Genomic DNA, 20,891 nt, shown 5'->3' on the forward strand with positions numbered 1-20,891 from the left:
GGTATGTCCCTGTGGTGGTCCCAGCTACTTGGGAGGCTGAAGGAGAAGGATCATCTGAGCCTAGGAGGTAGCTGTTGCAGTGAGCTGAGATTGCACCACTGCACTCCAGCCTGGGCAACAGAGTGAGACCCTATCTCCAAAAAAAAGAGAAAAAACCCTAGAAAAAACCTGGAAAACACCATTCTGGACATCAACCTTGGGAAATAATTTATGATAATAAATTAATCATACTATTAATTTATGCAATTGATTATTAATTGTCTGTAGTGATAATTATGCAATAAATTGCAACAAAAACAAAAATTGACAAATGGAATCTAATTAAGCTAAAGACCTTGGGTACAGCAAAAGAAACTATCAACAGAGTGAAGAGACAACCTATAGAATGGGGGAAATATTTGAAAACTATACATTTGACAAAGGGCTTAAACCATTCAACAAGCAAAAAGCAAATATCAAAAAGTGGGCAAAAGACATGAACAGACACTTCTCAAAAGAAGACATACAAGAGGCCAAAAAAAAAAAAAAAGCTATGAAAAATGCTGCACGTCATTAATCATCAGAGAAATGCAAATCAAAATCACAATGAGTTACCATCTCACACCAGACCTAATGGCTATTACTAAATGTCAAAAAAACCACAGATACTGATGAGGCTGTGGACAAAATGGAACATTTATACACTGCTAGTAGGAATGTGAATTGTTTCAGCCACTGTAGAAAACAGTTTGGAGATTTCTTGAAGAACTTGAGACAGAACTACCATTTGACCTACAATCCCATTAGTGGGTAAATATCCAAAAGCAAACAAATAGTTCTACCAAAAAGACACATGCATGCCCCGTTCATCCCAGCACCATTCACAATAGCAAAGACAAGAAACCAATCAAGGGGCCATCAACAGTGGACTGGATAAAGAATATACACCGGGCCGGGCGCGGTGGCTCAAGCCTGTAATCCCAGCACTTTGGGAGGCCGAGGCGGGTGGATCACGAGGTCAACAGATCGAGACCATCCTGGTCAACATGGTGAAACCCCGTCTCTACTAAAAATACAAAAGATTAGCTGGGCACGGTGGCGCGTGCCTGTAATCCCAGCTACTCAGGAGGCTGAGGCAGGAGAATTGCCTGAACCCAGGGGGCGGAGGTTGCGGTGAGCCGAGATCGCGCCATTGCACTCCAGCCTGGGTAACAAGAGCGAAACTCCGTCTCAAAAAAAAAAAAAAAAAAAAAAAAAAGAATATACACCACACATACACCATGGAATACTATGCAGCCATAGAAAAAAAACAAAATTATGTCCTCTGCAACAACGTGGATGAAGCTGGAGGCCATTATTGCAAGCAAATTAACATAGGAGCAGAAAATCAAATACTACATGTTCTCACTTGTAAGCGGGAGCTAAACATTGGCTACTCATGGACATAAAGATGGGAAGAGTATGCACTGGGGACTACTAGAGTGGGGAGGAAGGGAGAGGAGCAAGGGCTGAAAAACTGTTGGGTACACTATACTTAGTACCTGGGCGATAGGATTATTTGTACCCTCAGCCTCAGCTTCACACAATGTTCCCAGATATACCTGCGCATGTACAACCTGCATCTAATAGAAAAAAAGAAAGAAATTTGCTACCAAGGATCCGACAGCAAATTCCTGTGGGAGTGGGATGAGACCGAACGCCGATTAGATGGCTTTGCAATTTGGCCCCAGGACCTATCAATGCCTCCATGAAACGACTTGGGGGAAAACAGGCTTTGGAGGCACACAGATCAGATCTCCACATAGCTGTTCTAGGAGCTAGCTGTGTGGCCTTGGGCTAGTTACCTCGACCTCTCTGAGTCCCTGTAAAATCAAGAGCTAAAAGCATCAGGGTGGTTACCCGGCTTGCTGATGAGGTCAGTCACCTTATACAAAGCTTTGAGTTGCTCATTAAACAGCTGCAGCTGAGCATTTTCTTTACATTAACCTGGTTGGTTCTTATCCTCTGGTGACCAGATCATGAATTTTGTGAACTATCCCTAATCAGAAAATGAGACCACATGTTCCTCTGGGGAAGCTAGCATTCCGCTCTCCTGATCTCGACTTTATCTTCGAGGCAGCAGGGTGAAGTCGAACAGGAATAAGCTATGAATTAAGACAGAACTGGGCTTGAATCCCACTTCTGTCGCCAACTAGACATGTGACCATGGAGAAATCACCCCTCTTCTTTCATCCGATCTGTAAAAGATAGATAATTCTTTGCTTCAAAGTGAGCATGGGAATTAAATGCAGTAACATGTGCAACTGCCTAGCACACAGTGTCTGCTCAACCACTGATTCTGGAAAACCATATTGAGCACCTACTATTCATTCATTTACTCCACAGGTATTTATGGAGCCCCTTCCATGTGCCAGGAATTCTCCTAGGGGTTCACAGCTACACATAAAACAGACAGGCTGTCTCTCAGCCTGCAGCTCCCAATCTTGCATAGGGGATAGACATAGGCAATCAACTAATGGGTAAATAAATACCTGGTGTCAAGTAGGGACATGTAAAACAAAGGGTATGAGGATAGTGAGCGATAAGGTGGGTGTGTGGAGCAGAGTATGTGATGTGAGTTCAAATACTACATGTCAGCATATGAATTGCCAGGGATACAGACAGAGATGGAGCTCCTTCTTCTAGGAACTGGCATGCCAGGCAGAAAACAGATAGTGTGGTTAGAACTGAAATGGAAGAGTGCAGCTGTAATCAGCATGCAGGGTCTCACCACAGGCTCATGGGCTTAGTGTATCCTGGCTCTGTCCAGAGCCCCTGTCCTGGCCTGGGAGGGAGCTAATGCTTATCACAATCCACGTGGGATTCACAAATCCACTTGGCAGCATCCTGGTCCTCTGAATACTCTAGGCACTTCCTTGGATACTTGTGGGATGAAGACAGTAACCTCCCCAGCCCACTCCCCATCCCCCTTCCACTCCTCCTACTCCAGGGTGCCCTGGACAGAGGCAAGACCTCACATTCAGGCAGTTCAGACTCAGATCTGGCTTGAATCTTCACTTGGTACCTGCTGGCTGTGTGACCTTGGGCAGGACCCTCCAAGTGGCCGAACCTCACATTCTTCATCTGTGAAATGAGAATAAGAATGGGATGCACAGAACACTTCTAAAACTCCCCTCCCAGGTCCAACCCTTGAGAATTTCTGCTCCCTGGCCTGCCTCATCCCTCTCCAATCATGAGTTTTCAACCAGGTAGCCTGGCCAACAGGTTTGTGTTCCTCCTCAGCCTTCCAGGAACTGTTGAGGGCAAGAGAGAGTGTGGCATTCAGAGGCAAAAAACAAAATGCATTCGTGGTTTTGTTATTCAGTTCTGCGTTTATTCAGCTGTGTGTCCTCGGACACTCCGTGCCATCTCTGATCCTTAACTTCCCCATCTGCCAGTCACATGGTATAATAGCTCCTGTCTCCCGGCAGCTGGTGGGTGTTATTGGAAAGAATGCAGAGAAATTGCTGGAAATACCTCAGATGTCTGATAAGTGGCAAGTGTTATCTTTCGTCTTGGTCTTCCCTACTTGATTTCCAAATGAGTCACACTTATTCAGTGCTCACTGTGGACCAGGTTTTACTTACATTATCTCATTTAACCTGTACAACAGTCCTGGTTGGTTGGCATTTTCATTATTTCATTTTAGCTCTATATCTCAGCTACCTGGGCACACAGAGGTAAGGTAATTTGCTCCAAGTCTCCTAATTAGGAAGTGATGTGTTCAACTTTCAGACCCCAGCATCTGTCTCCAGAGCCTGCGATCTATCCACCGCAGTGCTCTCTGCCTCTCCTCTATCAAACCATTTTGATCACTGTTTTTCTGTGCATAATGAATGTTTGACCCCCAGAGCCTCTCCCATGAAAAGAAGAGGCACTGAAGGCCAGAGGAGGAGCCTGGTCCTGCTCTGTCTCAATGCACTGTCAGAATTCTCTGCAGAACTTTTGTCTTGACTGCTGTGTCTGGCATAGTGTGAGATTCTGAATGAGGCCATCCCTGTCCTCAAGGAGCTCAGAGTCTGGTGGTAGAACTGCATAAGGTGGCTGAGCAGAGCCACGCAGACTGTCTAGTCCAGCAGCCTGGACTGGAAACTCAGCTGCAGCACTTACCAGCTGTGGACATTTGGGAAAGTCTCTGAGTCTCAGTTTCCTCATCTGTCAAGTAGGGATAATAACACCAGTCCCTCCAGAAAGGGCTTTTAGAGTTAGGGCATGCACTAGGCCCCTAGGGAGTACCTGACAATAGTGTTCTCAGAGCAGGAAAGGCCAGCATGCTCTTCCTTGCACACAGGTCAGGATGGGACACTTGCTACAACCGGACAGCTACCAACAGGCCAAAAGGTTTATTAAGCACCTATTAAGTGCCTCCTCATGGTTAGCAATTATAATCTTATCCGATCTTTGCAGTAACTGTGGGTGGCAATTACTACCTACAAGTTACAGATAAAAAGCTTCAGCTTAGGGAGGTGATCAGCCAAGGTCACATGGTGGGGTGCGAGGGAGCTCAGGCTCAGTTTACTGCACCCCACAGGCTCCTGAGCAGTGGAAGAGTCTCAAGAAAGAGACTTTGCTCCCTGGCGGGGCCTTCAGGGCACTGCCCGTCAAGCCTCTTCTTTTCCCTCATTGGCTTCTAGTCCTTTGCTTCGCAGGGCTGGTGCCCCTGGCATCCATCGCAGTTCTCTGCTCTTCTCCTCGGGGAGCTCATCTACCTCAGAGCTTCCTTTAGGACCCTCCGCCCCCACCACCAGCCCGCTTTATTTCAGGTGCCACGTTCCTCAGCGCACCTGGCCTCTTCTCCCTCAGGTGTTCAGCGACTAAGTACAACCAAGTAGGGGACCATGAAGAATTGCTCATTGTTCGCTAGAACCTTCTCGTCTTTCCTGTCACCTGCTCCTGCTCATATTCCCCAGGGTCCAGCGTAGCTGCTGAGCTGACTGACTCTGCTTCCACCTCCTGCCCTCCCACACATCTGCAGCCAAGCCCAGCTGGTCCTAGCTACCACTGCACTAACAGGCAGACCTTCACCTCCCACAGCCCCCTCACCTCACCCAGCCCAGCTTGGACCTGACCTGGCCCACTCCGTGCCTCAAGCTGGTCTTACTAAAAGCCATTTCCCACCCTGGACAGCATTCCAGTATCTCCGATATCCAATCACAAGGCGATTCCTCATGAAATAGTTTCAGCTTGTGACTTTCCTTCTTTAAACACTGCATTTCTTCCTGACACTTACAGGAAACAAAACTGATTTCTCTCCTACTTTTTCAAGAAGTAGCTAATGAAAATCTGTTTTATTAATTAGGGATGTCCAGAGAAATAGAGCTCATAGGGAGTGTGTGTATTCGAAAGAGATGTGCCTTTAGGAATTGGCTCACGCAATGATGGAGGCTGGTGAGTCCAGAATCTGCAGTGCAGATTGGCAACATCTGGGGAGATTTTTGGTTGTCACAACTCAGGGATTGCTAATGGCCTCTGGTGGACAGGGACTGAGGATGCTGTAAACATTCTACAAAGCACAGGACAGCTGCCCACAAGAAGGAATGACCTGGCCCAAAATGTCCACAGAGGTTGAGCAGAGTTGTTGCAGCAGACCAACCCCTTTCCAGGACCACACCTGCTGCTCAGACCCCTTCCCATGGGCACAGTCCTGGGTTGGATTCTCAGCTCTGAAGTGAACAAGCTTGCCAACCCAAGGCAAAGTACATCACGTAGCCACACCTCCACCTCCAGCATCCAGAACCACAGCATTGAGTACAGTAGCCACTGGCCACGTGTGGCCGTGGAGCACTTGAAATGTGTGAGCCCACATTGAGAGGTGCTGTGAAGATCAAAGACACGGCAGATTTCTGAAACTTAGGAAGGAAAAGGAACACAAAACACAGCAGGGCAGGTGCGGTGGCTCATACCTGTAATCCCAGCACTTTGGGAGCCTGAGGCTGCTGGATCACTTGAGCCCAGGAGTTTGAGACCAGTCTGGGCAACATAACGAAACCCCGTCTCTGTGAAAAATAGAAAAATTAGCTGGGTGTGGTGGCAGGCACCTGTGGTCCTACCTACTCAGGAAGCTGAGGTGGGAGGATCACCTGAGCCCCGGAAGTAGAGGCTATGATAAGCTGAGATTGCGCCACTGCAGTCCAGCCTGGGTGACAGAGTAAGACTCTGTCTCAGAAAAGAAAAAAAATCACAGCAATCATTTTATCATTTTTATAGTGATTCCATGTTGAAATAATATTTTGAATGTATTACATGAAATAAATGTATAATTAAAGTTCATTGTACCTGTTTCTTCCTACTTTTATTAATGTGGATACTAGAGATGTTGAAATAAGTATGTGGCTAACTACAATGGTGAGGGGAGACCAGGGCCATCATGAGATGGGTATGTGATAGATTTGGAAATACCTTCCTGTTGCCAGGCACATAGGGAATGCTCACTGCATCTTCTGGGAATCTGAATTTTCTTTCTTTCTTTTTTTATTTTATTATTTATTTTTTTGAAACAGAGTTTCCCTCTTGTTGCCCAGGTTGGAGTGCAGTGGTGCAATCTTGGTTCAATGCAACCTTCACCTCCCAAGTAGCTGGGATTACAGGCGCACAGCACGATGCCCAGTTTAATTTTGTATTTTTAGTAGAGATGAGGTTTCACCATGTCGGCCAGGATGGTCTCGAACTCTTGACCTCAAGTGATCCCCCCGCCTCAGTCTCCCAAAGTGCTGGGATTATAAGTGTGAGACACTGTATCCAGACTGAATTTTCAAAATCTACGAAGACCTCCCTCCTGTGAAGTCTTCTCCAATCTGGGTTCCAGGGACTTTCATCTCACTGATACCCAGGTCCTGTCTTTCTTTCCATTTCCTTAGCTCCTCATCCCACCATCTGCACCAGAGCCTGATGGCTCACATTTGCTCAGTGCATTTATGTAAGGGAACAGTAGTCCCCGTACACTCTATCTCAACAAGGGGAAGTATAGCTAATGTTTCTTTCAGGCCTGAATTTGGGTTAGTCCGTGCCTTTTCTCTACATTCTTGGTTAACCAAGGAGGTAGGAAATTTGACCACCCTTCCTTATCAGCTCCCCACAGCTCCCTGGCGTAATTTACAGCTCATGGCTCTCACTTTGCAAACATGTTTGTTGTCATAGAAAATTCAGAGGTGATTTGGAAGTTGGTGCTGCCTGGTTACCATGGCAATGCCAGCTGCTTCTGCCTCCACAGCGAGGCAAGAGCAGCCATGGGGCTGACCAGATGGGGTCAGAGCCTCTGAGAACAAAACACCTGGGGCCCATCCCAGTCTTCTCTAATGCCAACCTTGTCCCAGCCCTCAACTCTACCCTGTTTTTCCAGGGGTGCCCATTCTGCAGCCAACTTGCTGGTACAATGCACGGAGCCCCCTCTGTGGAGGTGCAGGACTGCACTGCCCTTGCCAGCCACCCCTGAGGCGGTGGAGACCTGCTAGGTGACACTCAGAAGCATTAGTGAGTCGCTTCCTTACCTGCCTTCCAGATGCTGGCCCAGAGCCCTGCCCGATGGGCCTGTGTTTCCGTAGCGACTGTCACCAGAAATTTCCCATTGGGGAAAGAGCTATTTTGAAGCTAATAACAACGTCTTTTTTTATTTGTGGATGGTGAAGGAAAATAACTCGACGGACCATGTTCCTGAAGAAGAGGAAAAGGTCAACAGCTTCAGTGTCTTCAGGGGCTTTGCCACTCCAGGCCATGTGCAGGTGGCACACGGTGAGGGCTGCTAAATGGCTGGTGCAGCACTTCAGGGCACACCTGGATCACCCCGTTTGATCTTTACCAGCATCCTGTGAAGTAGACAGGACACCAAGCTCATTTCATAAATAAGGAACCTGAGGTTTAGTGAGGGCAAAGGAAGTGACACCAAGGCGGCTCCGCTGGCAGGTACTGGAGCCGGGCTTGGGAGGGAAGAAGCATCACAGCAGGGCCTGAAGTCTTAAACGGCTCTGTAGTACCGCTGTGAACAAGTGTGAGGGTGGAGATCTCCCCCAATTTACATAAAGTGAGGTTCCTGTGTCACAGGATGCAACACCTGTTCCGTTGTGTCCCAGAATTTGCTGAGTTGTATTAGACACAGGGCTAACCTGTTGTGAGTGGGCGTTTTGCAAACAGGAAAACCCCTCCTGAGTTTTAAAGCATGGTCAAAACATGACATGAGGGGTCCCACTGGGTAGGGAGAGCTGGATTGCAGCCAGAGCTTGGGGTGGAGGCCATGATATGAGCGCAGGAGAGGCAGCTGCACCCGCAGTCCCCAGGCAGGCCTTTAGTTGAATCAGAAGCAGGTGGCGCTTAGAGAGGCTGAGAATACTTACCCTGTTATGGTGGCAGCTTTTCTGTGCCACGAGGGCCCCAGCAGTTGCTAAAGGACCTTAGTCATAGCTCCTTGGCCCACAGAGCTGCATCCAAGCCACTGCCCACTGCAATCCCTTCCAAACAAGGAGGCAAAGTCCAGGGGAAAAAGCATGGCTCTTTTCCCAAAGAATTTCTGGGGAGGAAGGTGTGTGGGGAAGTTTTCAGAGGATTGTCAGAGGGAGGTGATCTGTGGCCTAGCCTGGCACAGGAGCCTAGGGGCCGTTCACTTCCCCAGGGACTTATATCCCAAAGAAACACAAAGGTGAGCAAAGAAAGAAAGGCAAAGTTAAGAGCCCAAATTTGCAGCCCTGAGGTTCCCAAGCCACTCAGGTTTCTGATGTCACCCTGTGCTTTGACATTCAAAATAATTTCTCATGTTCCTGTCTCGCCCACATAGTTTGGTGGGGAGGGCCCCAGTTGGGTCACAGCCAAGCCTGTTTGTTTCTTCCTGTTCCTCATGGTCTCTCTCAGCCCCAGAATGGAACTGCCTCTTCCTTTCCCCCTGGGAAGAAAACAGCCTTTCAGTTTCACCCACACCTTAGTCAGAAGCCCATACCTCCATTCCTGGGTATGTGAGCTTTGAGAAATTTGCTTCACTCCTGGAAGCCTCCATCTTCTCCTCTATGAAACAGCAAATGACACCTGTTTCTCTAGGTTGTTGGGGGATTACATGAGAGATGGAAGTAAGAGTCCCAGCTTAGCACCTGCCGCATGACCGGTATTCAGCCTGGTTCTCGTTCATCTCCCCTTCACCCTCTCCAGAGCCAGCACGTGTGTGGTCTGCAGACAGATGAGCTGGTGGTCTCTCCCCAAGGCCCTCCTGCATGCCTGGATGCTGACTGCCCCTCTTTCCTTCAGAGCCACGAGCCCTGAGCCGTGCTGGGTAGCCCCAGCCAGTCCACGCTTCTCATTACAGAGCCGGCCTGTAATTAGACTGTCGCCTGGCTTCAGAGAATGTGCCTGTCAGCACCCCTGGCTCCTCTGCCTCTGCAGAGGCCCCTTTGCCTGCTGGCGAGACTTCATCTCCATGTACAGCACCATCCTTGGAAATGAGGTGATGTCTGTTCTTCCCGTGACCCTCTTTTACTTGGCGTCAGCTGAGACAAGGCCTGCAGGCCACGGATGGATGGAGAGGCGGATGACAGAGCAGACTTCAGTCCCGGCAGGGAGAGCAAGAAAGGGATCCTGGAAGAGAACTCTGCTACGTCCTTTGCTAGGCTGCCAGGCCACTGCACTGCAGATTCTGAAACAAGTTAGGGTTTCTTGGGGTTCCCTGACATAACTGTCCTCACCCTGACATCTCAGCCTGAGAGGGAGGAGTGAAGGATACAAGTGTCAGGCAGACCTGGCCTGAATCCTGTCTTTGCCTCTTACTAGCTGTGTGACCTTTGACAAGTGACTTCCCTGTTCTGGGCTTCAAATTCCCCATCTGTAAAAATGGGGCAAATGACACTTGTTATAAAGATTAAATAGATGCAAAACACTTGGACACACTAATCACCCCAAACAATACATGATAGCTGTCATCTTCATTAGCCAGGTTCCATCCTGTTTCCTTCCTAAATAGGCACAGCATATGGCTGTGCTTTTGCCCATGCAGGTCCCTCTACCCAGAATATCAATATCCTGCATGATTTGCTTAGCAAACTTCTATTGATTCTCCAAGACCCAGCTCAAATGCCCCTTCCTCTGCGAAGCCTTCCCTGACTCCCTGAGCAGTTGGTTCCTTTGTCATTTGTACTCCAACAGTAATTTGCTTTTGCTTTTGATACGATCCAGTCATGTTGCATGGTAGCTATTGTAACTGTTCCCACTGCTGCCCAACCCACCGCCCCCAGTCTCTGTGGACCCCCTGCCGCTGTCCCACCACCCACAATCCTTGCTGTGCCCTGAGCCCTTGGCTAGGCTGTGAGATCATGAAAGATAAGGCCTCTACTTGTTCTTCCTGGTAATTCACACAGTGGATGTTTTGTGATTCTTTAGTTGGATGAATAAATGCCTGCTGGAAACAAATAAATGGACGAATGGATGATTATAGGTAACATTAAACATTGACATAAAAAAAGAACAGGGCCGGGTTTGGTGGCTCATGCCTGTAATCCCAGCACTTTGGGAGGCCAAGCAGGAGGATCACCTGAGGCCAGGAGCTCAAGACCAGCCTGACCAACATGGAGAAACCCCGTATCTACTAAAAACACAAAACTAGCCGGGTGTGGTGGTGCATACCTGTAATCCCAACTATTTGGAAGGCTGAGGCAGGAGAATCACTTGAACCCTGGAGGCAGAGGTTGCAGTGAGCTGAGACCGAGCCATTGTACTCCAGCCTGGGCAACAAGAGAAAAAGTCCATCTCAAAAAAAAAAAAAAAAATCAAAAGAAAAGAAAAAAAAGAAAAGCACAGGTCCAAGGAAACCTTGCCTTTTCCTTACATATTGCTTTATTCAAGCCCAGACTGGGTAAACATTCAGGAATAGAAGGAAAGATATATTCTGCCTAGAGAGAGACCACCTAGGATGGAAAATCATGGATAGAAACTGGAGGCAAAGGAGGAATTCTAGACTCATCTGTCCAGGTACCTGCTGAATGACCTCAGTCTAGTCTCTTAGCCTCTCTCTGCTGCAGCACAGAAGGCTTCATAAAGCCCCAACCCCTGGGGCTGGGGGAAGAAACCCAGAGTCTGACGAATGTAGAGGCCAAGCTAAGGTCAGCCGTTGCTGATGCCCTTTCAGGAAGGCCCCACTCCATGACAGCAGAGACTGGTGACACCTGCCAGCCCCACCCTGGAGAAGGAGGGGCCTCAACCACAGGCTGTCTATGAGCTGGAGTCTATGAGAGAGGCCCCTGCGGAAGGAGTCAGGCACTGGTTGCTGGAGTGAGCATCAGTTGTAGATACAGAGTGTCTGGAGCTGACCACATGCCAGCATCACAGAGGCCACTTACTCCCAGTCCAAAGAGGCCTTCTGTCATCTCCTAGCACACTCCAATTCTCCCAACTCTGCAGGCTTTGCACTCCCCTGGGCTGGCTCTTTCTCCTCATTCTGGCCACATTGTAAAGTCAGCTCCTTAGGGACCTCCTCTAACCACCCCACCTAAAGTGCCTCTCTCATTCCCAGTCTCTCTTCAGTTCTCTGCCTGATTTTATTGTCTTCCCAGCACTCCTCCCACCCTGAACCATCTCATCTATTTCTGTTTACTGTCTGACCCTCCTTTACGCCCTCAGTGGTGAGTCAATGACCTGGTCTCTCCTGGTGAGGTTTATCCCCAAATCTTAGCCCAGAGCCTAGTACAGAGTGGGCCACAGGGGTTCAGTGAATGTTTCAGTGAATGAGTGAGCTATGAATAAGTAAGTGGATGGACGGATGAACTGATGGATCAATGAGTGGGCCAGACTCTCTGAACCTAGGTGGGAACAGGACTCCGTGTGTGGTAGCAGCCAACAGGCTATGGGTTTTCTCAAGTGCATCTTGACACCTGGGTCCTGTGTTGAGCTCTTGGAGCCCTTCCATGGGCTCTGGACAGTCCAATTTGTTGCCGTACCCCCAGTTGCCAGCACGGGACCAGAGTAGATGCCCAGAAACTGGACATTCTTAGGTCCAGTGGATGCACAGGAGCCATTGGGAAGCAGTTAAAAGCATGGCTCAGAAGTCAGGAGTTGATGACCTGGGTTTAAATCTCAGCTGTGACACTTTCTTAATGAGACCCAGAGCATGTTTCTTACCCTCTCTGGGCCCCAATTTCCTTAAGTACCAAAAAGATGATATTGATAGCTATCCCATGGGGATATTGTGAAGACAGGGTAAGACAATGCATAGCAAGTGCTGGCGCTCCATAACAACACAACACATTGACATCAGAGCCCATGGCGCCAGCACCTGCTGAGGGCCTGGCCCACCACTGTGGGCACCTAGTAGATACTTGTTAGGTGAGCAATTAGTCACATAAAAAGCAATGCCACCTTCAGCCTCCCTCCCAGGCCATCCAGTGTCTTCTTCAGTTGAGACCCCTTCAACAGCTCCCTTTGCTGCTGCTGCACTGTCACCCTCCCCTGAACTGTAGCTACATCCTGGATAAAATCAGCAGGCATGGTGTGCTGGAGAGAAGGGTGGGAACACATTGATTTGGTTTTCTTGGTCAGAGAGTCTACTTGGCAAGCACGGTCCTGTTGCCTACTCTGTGAGCAGTGTGAAGCTGAAATAAGGAACAGAATCCCAAAACATTGGGGATCATCACAGACTCTCCCAGCTGGGAGGAACTCGAAATGACATTCAGGCTTTTCTCCTTCAAGAACAGGGAAACTGAGGCCCAGCTTGGGAAGCAGACTTGCAAATTGATGGCAGAACCGGGACTCACTCCTTGACTCCTTGACTCCTTGGCTTCCAGAGCTGCAGCTCTAAAAGGACTGTTGCCCTCAGAAATGAAGCTTTTATGTGTCCTGAGAAAAAGTCAGGTCATACCGGGAGAGTTTTAATTTGTTTGAAAAGGCTACAGCCACCTCCCAGACAATCTTAAAAATGAAAACAAACAGAACACAAAACAAAAGCAAAAAAATCTCTGCCATAAACAACAAAGAGGTGGCTAGCTGGGCACTGGCCGGGTCTGGTGTCCCCTTTCCCTTAGTTCCACCCCACTGGGGTGATGCCAGTGCTGACCCCTACCCGAATCCCTCACCCCACAATGCAGTGATGGTTGTGGCACTGAAGCTACAATCTACATAACATCTCTCCTGGGCTTTCCTAGAAGTCCCCAGTCAGCCTCCCTTGCATCTCAGTTGCCTAAATTGGGTCTCATGCCCATTCCTAAGTCAGCCCCTGTGGTTCCTATTGGCAAAGACTGGCTTAACATAGTTCTCCTTTCAACAGATATTTACTAAGTACCTGCTATACGCAGCATAGCTATGAACAAAATAGAAGAAAGTTCTTAAAATGGATATATTCTAGCAAGAGGGAAATAAGTAAAATATACAGTACTGTTAGATATTATCAGTGCTATGGAAAATGTACAGCAGAGAAGGCAGATGGGGAGTGCAAGTAGGGGAAGCTGCGATGTTACCTAGGGTGGTCTAAGCAGAGACTGAAGGAGGTGAGGGAGTGAGCCACGAGGGCATCAAGGGGAAGGGTGTTCTCAGAAGTGGCAATAGCGATGCGAAGGCCCTGAGGCAGAAGTATACTTGGTAGATTTCACAAACAACAAGGAAGCCAAATGACTAAGGCAGAGTAAGGGAGGGCGATATGGTAGGAGAGGGGTTGGGGTCAGGGAGGTAAGCAGGGGCAGGAGGTATGGCCCTTGAGGCCGGTGGTGAGTATTCTGGCATCGACTTTGTTTTCGGTTTTTGTTGTTGTTGTTTTTGTTTTGTTTTTTTGAGACAGAATTTTGCTCTTGTCGCCCAGGCTGGGGTGCAATGGCATGATCTCAGCTCACTGCAACCTCTGCCTCCCAGGTTCAAGCAATTCTCATGTCTCAGCCTCCCGAGTAGCTGGGATTACAGGTGCCTGCCACCATGCCCGGGTAATTTTTGTATTTTTAGTAGAGTCAGGGTTTCACCATGTTTTGGCCAGGCTGGTCTTGAACTCCTGATCTCAGATGATCCAGCCACCCTGGCCTCCCAAAGTGCCGGGATTACAGGCGTGAGCCATAATGGCCAGCCTCTACTTTGACCTAGATGGGAGGCCCATGGAGGATTTTGAGTCGAGCAATGTCTCAATCTCATTTAGGTTTTAAAACAGAGGTGTTTAATCTTGGCTGCACAGTGGAATCACCTGTTGGGCATTGAGAATTTTACAATTTTGCAATTAGAAAATACAGATGCCTGGGGTCCACCCACAGAGGTTCTGATGTCATCCGTCAGGGACAAGGCCTGCGAATCAGGATTTGAAAAGCCCTTCCCAAGAGAGGCTATGCACAGATGAGTTTGAGAGGCATGGGTATATGTGCTGAGGACTCCCAAATCCTTATCGCTGACTCTGATCTCCAACTTAATTCAACGTCACTGATTTCTGACCCTTCCCCAAACCTGCTCTTCCTATGACGTCCTCTAGTTCCTCTAGTTTGGTCTAGTTCCTCAGGCCAAAACCTTAGTGTTATCCTTGACTCCTCTGTTGCTTTAACACTGGACATCTGATTCTTTAGAAGACCCTGCTCACCCTACTTTGAAACATACCCAGAAAGTACAGCCACTCGCACGTCCACTGCCGCTACCCAAACCGAAGTCCTCATGACCGCCAGGTCTTCTGCCCCTGCCTCCAGCGGCCCTTCCCAAGCCTGGCTTCTGTGGATTCATGCGGGAGCTTTAAAAACTGTGGATGCTTGAGTCCTCAGAGTCTGATAGAACTGGTGGGTTGCGGTCAGGCACTGGGACTTTTACAAGCTCCCCAAATGATTGCATTGTACATACAGCCAGAGTTGATGTACAATGCAATTGATCAGTACAACCTGTGATGAGGATGGTATTAAAATCTACGGATCTGGCTGTGGCCATGTGGGGAGAGAATACAGCTAGAGAAGCAAAAGTCAGAGACTGAGCAGTGGCATGCAGAGGCCGGAAATGAGGAGGAACCAGGAAGAGACAAAAAGGAGACAGACCCAGTCACTGCTGCAGGGGTGGGAAGGCCCTTGACCAATAGAACTAGCTGCTTGAGCTATGGTGGAAAAGTCAGCATCCCCAGGGCCCGGGGAGCATGGAGGAAGGGAGGATGGATATCTGGATCAGATTTTCCTGGGGAAAGGGAAGGAACAGGAGGGATGCAACAAATATATGCTAAAGCAATAAAGGCAATGATGGTAATGAAAATAAAAATAGTGCTGAGAGAGAAAGAGCGTGCTTTCTTCCTTGTCTTATAAAGCCACAGCTCCTACTGCATTACAGCCCCGCCCTTATGACATTATTTAATCTCAGTGACCTCCTGAAAGACCTAGCTTTTGACCACACCTAACTGCAAGGGAGCCTACAAAATGCAATTCAGCTGTGTGCTCAGGAAGACAAGGAGAGCATGGCTTTTGCCGAAAGCAGTGCAGGAAGCAGGTGGGAAGATACCCCAGATGGATGGATCATTGCGTGCCAAAGTCTGGAGAAAGCCAAGCAAGGTGAACCGGACACCACCACATGCTCAGCTGTCTGGCCCTGGGTGCAGGAGTGGGGAATGGTAGGAGGGAAGTAACTATGTTGGGCAACCAGATTCCCTGGCCCTTAATTAGCTGGGTGCGGTGCCCTGTGCCTGCGGTCCCAGCTACTCAGGAGGCTGAGGTAGGAGGATGGCTTGAGCCCAGGAGGTCAAGGATGCAGTGAGCTGTGATTGCACCACTGCATTGCAGCCTGGGCAACAGAGTGAGACTGTGTCGCAAAAAAAAAAAAAAAGAAAAGAAAAGATTCCCTGGCTCTTAAAGGGGGTCATGGGCAGAGTTCACACTCAAGACCATTACTTAGGGGTAGGGTGGCTCAAATGGCTGAAGTTTCTTCCAACTTAGGCCATCGAGTATTTCTGTGAATGTAGGATTTCAAAGAATTCTTTAAAACACTTTAACCATTCATTTATTAATAGGGAACACACCAGGTACAGTGGCTCACAACTGTAATCCCAGCACTATGGGAGGCCGAGGTGGGTGGATCACAAGGTCAGGAGTTCAAGGCCAGCCTGGCCAAGATAGTGAAACCCCATCTCTACTACAAATACAAAAATTAGCCAGGCGTGGTGGCAGGTGCTTGTAATCCCAACTACTTGGGAGGCTGAGGCAGAGAATTGCTTGAACCCAGGAGGCGGAGGTTACAGTGAGCCGAGTTTGCGCCACTGCACTCCAGCCTGGGTAACAGAGCGAGACTCTGTCTCAAAAAAAAAAAAACCAGGGAACACAGTACACAGTATATACACTCATTTTGTTCCACATTTGAAAAGTGAAAAGAGTCAATTATGACAAACCTCCCTCCCACCCTGTCTTTCAGGCAGTCTTTCTCCTCCCTCAAGGCAGCCAATGCTATCAGTTTCATGCATAATTTTGCAGTGATGTTTTATGCAACTATAGATAATATATACCCATTCTTTCTTTTGCCCAGTGTTGTCCTAGCTGTGGCATGCTGAACATAGTATCCTGATCCTTATTTTTGTCTGAGATTTTTTTCGTGATGGTATGCAAAGAGCCTTCTTAATGACAGTGTAGAACTCCACTCTGACTCTACTACCAGGAGAGTCCCCTATTGATGGACAGTTACGTTATTTCTAATTTATAAATAAATTGTAGTAATTACATTTGCACATGTCATTTCATGCAGGAGTGGACCTATTTGCAGTATCAACTCATAGGAACAGAACTTCTGGGTGAAAGGTTTAAACTGTTCTAGCATAATTGGCTGTGAACCGCCCAGCCACTGCACCTATCCTTTTGTCTGGGTCCCTCCCTAGTCCTGCCCAATGATGCAGACCTGGGTGACGGTCCTGAGAGTCTAGGGGGTCCATCTATCTGAGGTACCCTCCTACCAACTTCTTCCACTACTTTCAACAACAGCCATGCTTTCCTTGTCTTCCTGAGCACACAGCTGAATTGTATTTTCTAGGCTTTCTTGCAGTTAGGTGGTCCCTGGCATGCTTCTGTGCCCCTCAGAAGATGGCAGTGCCCAGAGTGGTCTCCTCAGATTCTTGGCTGGAGACGACTCAGGGAGGCCATCCCGTGACCCCCCTGCCCATGATCCCACATTAAGAATAATTGTTTCACTTCCCCTCTTCAACCACCAGCCCCATTCCTGTCCCCTCCTCCAGCCCCATGACTTCACCCCTCACTCCAGAACAGAGACAAAGGCTACCTAAGGCCAAGGCAGCACTGTTATGGCCAGAACAATGTCACCTCCAAAGACATCCATATCCTAATCCACGAAATCTGTGACTATGTTGCCTTACATCGTTAAAGAGACTTTGAGATCTGAAGTAAAGGATCTCGCGCTGTAGAGATTATTCTGCATTATGTGGCTGAGTCCGGGGGAATTGCTAGAATCCTTAAAAAATGGAGAAGGAAAGCCAAAAGTGAGAGTCAGAGAGAGTCTGGAAGATGTTATGCTGCCGGCTTTGGAGTTGGAGGGAAGGGTTGGGGACCAGGGTGTACAGGTGGCTTCCAGAAACTGAAAAAAGCGAAGGTATGGCTTCTCTCACAAAGCCTCGAGGAGGAATACAATACTGCTGACACACTGGTTTTAGCCCAGTGAGACCCATTTTGAACTCCTGACCTTCAGAACTGTAAGGTAATAAATTTGTGTTGTTTTAAGCCACTGAGCTCCTAGTAATCCTTCACAGCAGTAACAGGAGACTAATACAATAGTCCTCAAACTGCCCCCACAGGAGCCCAGTGCTGCCTCTTCCGCCTCCTGAGCTGCCTGCCTTCTCGAAGGAGGCCTGGCTTCAAATCCCTGTTCTCCTTACCCACTGGGTGCTCTGGAGCACATACAACATTTCTTTGAGCCTCAGTTCTCTCATCTGCAAAACGCAGCTCATGACCAAACTGTCACAAGGTGGCTGGGAGGTTAAATGAGATGATGCTTGTGAAGTCTCTTGGCAACTGTGCCTGCCATGAAATCGGTGCTTGATATTTTTGGACGTCAAGCATCATTCTGAAACTTTCAGCTGTGCTCCCAGAACCTACTCCTGCTCTGGCCCTGGCTAGGGCCCAGCTTCCCCTAAGGGGACAGCCCCTTTCTACAGTGCTGAGACCCAGCAGAGACCCTCAGGGAGGCAAGTCTCTCCTTCTAACTGGCCCCAAGGAACCAGGGTCCTGAGCGCTGCCCTCAGCAAACAGGAGACTCAACCTAGGTTCAAATTCCTTTTTTTTTTTTGCCACTTCCCAGCTGTGTGGGATTGGGGGAGTTACTCCACCACTCTGAGCCTCAGTTTCCTCCTTTGTAGAATGTCCACAGTGAGCCCTAGCCCAGGATGCGGGCTGAGGGTTAAGTGTACTCAAGGCTGGGCACATAGCAGGTACTGGAAAACAACTTCAGAGCACTGCCCTCTCAGCCAGGACCAGACCCAGGCTTGGTGGACCCAGGGGCTCATACAGTGTGCAGCTCCTCTTCAAGAAGAACCATCTGAACTTACAAACATACCATAGGGCTTTGGATGGGGCCTATGACAGGGAGGCGTCCTGAGGCCTGAACTCCATTACCTTCTGCTCTCTGCTCTCAACCCCTCCTCCTATTCCGTAATGACCCAGCCAAACATGTTCCAGAAAAGACCCTCTCAACCAGCCTGGATAAGCCCCAGGGGCCTGACATTTTCTGAAACTGTCAGAGGCGGTGACCACCTCAGCTTCCCAGTGGGATCCAAGCCCCCTTGGTAAGGTGAGCAAGACTTTTGATGGAACAAAAGCAAAATCCCTCTCCGATGAGATCAGCTCCTTGGAAAAGAGCACACAGTTCATCTCTACTTCGCTTGGACAGCAGAATTGCCAGATTAAAACGATGACTACATACGAGTGAATTCAATTCAATTTGAATTCCAGATGATGAATAATTTTTTATTCATGGGACATTTAACTGGATGTCCTGAATTTTATCTGGCAGCCCTGTCTTCAGAGACCCAGCAACATTAGGTTCAGTGCCACGGAAACCAAATCAAAACTTCTCCTAGGCAAGAATGTGGCTATTCAAACTCAGGGTGTGCTTTGCAGAAGTGTTCCTGCTTTGAGAAGCAGCTGGGGGCCCTTGAACTTCAGCAGAAGAATAACCAGTGGCAGAGGGAAGGATATGGTAAGCTGCCCCCAAGCAGGTTGGTGCCTTTAACAGATGTGCCCAGAGCCAGATGGTCACAGGAGGTGAATTTTAGCCTTAAATGAGCCCTGTAGCCACCCCCAGAGAGGTGTTAGCACACCCATTTCTGCAGAAGTGAAAGCTAGAGGCCAGGAGGGAAAGAACACCTTGTGGTCACCTACTATATGCTGGCGTTTTACACGTATTAGCTCATAGCTAGGAGTGGGCAGATTTTTATAGTTGTTGCTATTAATGTAATGCAAGCATCAGAGAAGCATAAGAAAAATTATTCTTCCCCACATTTGAGAGCACTCAACCTCTTAAACTCCTCAGTGATTTCTCACTCTCAGCACTATTGACATCTCGTGCCAAACAATGTTTTTGTCGTGGGCTGGTCTGTGCACTGCAGAATATTTAGACGCATTCTTGGCCTCTAGCCACTCAATGACAGTGGCACCCCCCTTCTATCTGTAACAACCAAAAAAATGACTCCGGTCATTGCCAAGTGTCCTGTAGGAGACTCCTCTAGAATAATCACTGTTAATCATTTTGTGAAAGGAAAATAAATCTTGGGACCCCCAAATCACTAGGCCAACAGGAAACGTCAAGCTGGGGACTGTCAGGGAAACCGGCTGCCCGTTTTATTCCTAAATAAGATAACTACAAAGATGATTAAAGGCTTCATGCCTTCCTCACAATTTGCACCCAGGGAAATTCCTTGTGGGCCTCGAGATCTTTACCCTAAAGTTCCCTTGGATTTCACCCTGGCGATGTAAACCAACAGCTGATCTTCACAGATGTGGGAAAGAAAGTCGTCCCTCTGCTCACCTGAAACAAATGTATATCTGATTGCTTCCTCTGCCCTACTGTTTAAGTAAAAATGCTGATTCACTGAGCCAGACTGAGGCATAAGTGACTATTCTTCTACCCTACCCCCACCACATGTAAATTGTGTATTCAGTGAAAGGCTGATTAAAGACTCAAAAGAATGTGACTATTTGTCTCTTCTCTACCTATGCCTTGGAAATCCCCCCACTCCACCTTTCTGGACCTATCCAATGTACATCTTATACATATTGATTGATGTTTCATGTCTCCCTAAAATATATAAAAACAAGCTGTGTCTCGACTACCTTGGGGCCAAACAATTTTTGGCATCAAGACCTCCTGAGGATGTCATGAGTGCTTTCTTAATCTTGGCAAAATAAACTTTTTAAATTGATTAAGACCTGTCTCAGATACTTTGGGTTCACACTTACTTGAGAATATTTTTAGAATATATCTAAGCATATGGGTATGCTTTTAAAAAACAAAACATAGCTGGGCCTGTAATTCCAGCTACTCAGGAGGCTGAGACAGGAGAATCGCTTGAACCCGGGAGGCAGAGGTTGCAGTGAGCGGAGATTGTACCATTGCACTCCAGCCTGGGCAACAAGAGCAAAACTCCATCTCGAACAAAACAAAACAAAACAAAACCAAAGAAAGAAACAAACAAACAAACAAAAAACAAGACAAGGCCAGGTGCAATGGCTCACTCCTGTAATCCCAACAGGTGGGATTACAGGATCTCTTGAGCCCAGGAGTTTCAGATCAGCCTGGGCAACATGGTGAAACCCCATCTCTACTAAAAATATAAAAAACTAGCCAGGTGTGGTGGTAGACGGCTGTGGTCCCAGCTACTTGGGAGGATGGCTTGAGCCCGGGAGGAGGAGGTTGCAGTGAGCTGTGATTGAGCCACTGCACTCTAGCCTGGGTGACAGAGCGAGAGCGTGTCTCAGAAAGTTTTTTAA

General features: G+C 48.2%; 1 long non-coding RNA gene across 1 annotated transcript in view; it reads right to left on the minus strand.

The window, feature by feature from the left end:
• The window catches only part of LOC144581500 (uncharacterized), a 37,985-nt gene extending 18,011 nt beyond the window's left edge, over positions 1-19,974 (minus strand). The window contains exon 1 of the long non-coding RNA XR_013532382.1: positions 19,789-19,974. This is a non-coding gene — a long non-coding RNA (uncharacterized LOC144581500). The remainder of the gene's footprint in view (positions 1-19,788) is intronic.
• Positions 19,975-20,891: the final 917 nt, after the last annotated feature.

This window comes from Callithrix jacchus, chromosome 2 (genome assembly GCF_049354715.1).
Source record: "Callithrix jacchus isolate 240 chromosome 2, calJac240_pri, whole genome shotgun sequence".
NCBI lineage: Eukaryota > Metazoa > Chordata > Mammalia > Primates > Cebidae > Callithrix > Callithrix jacchus.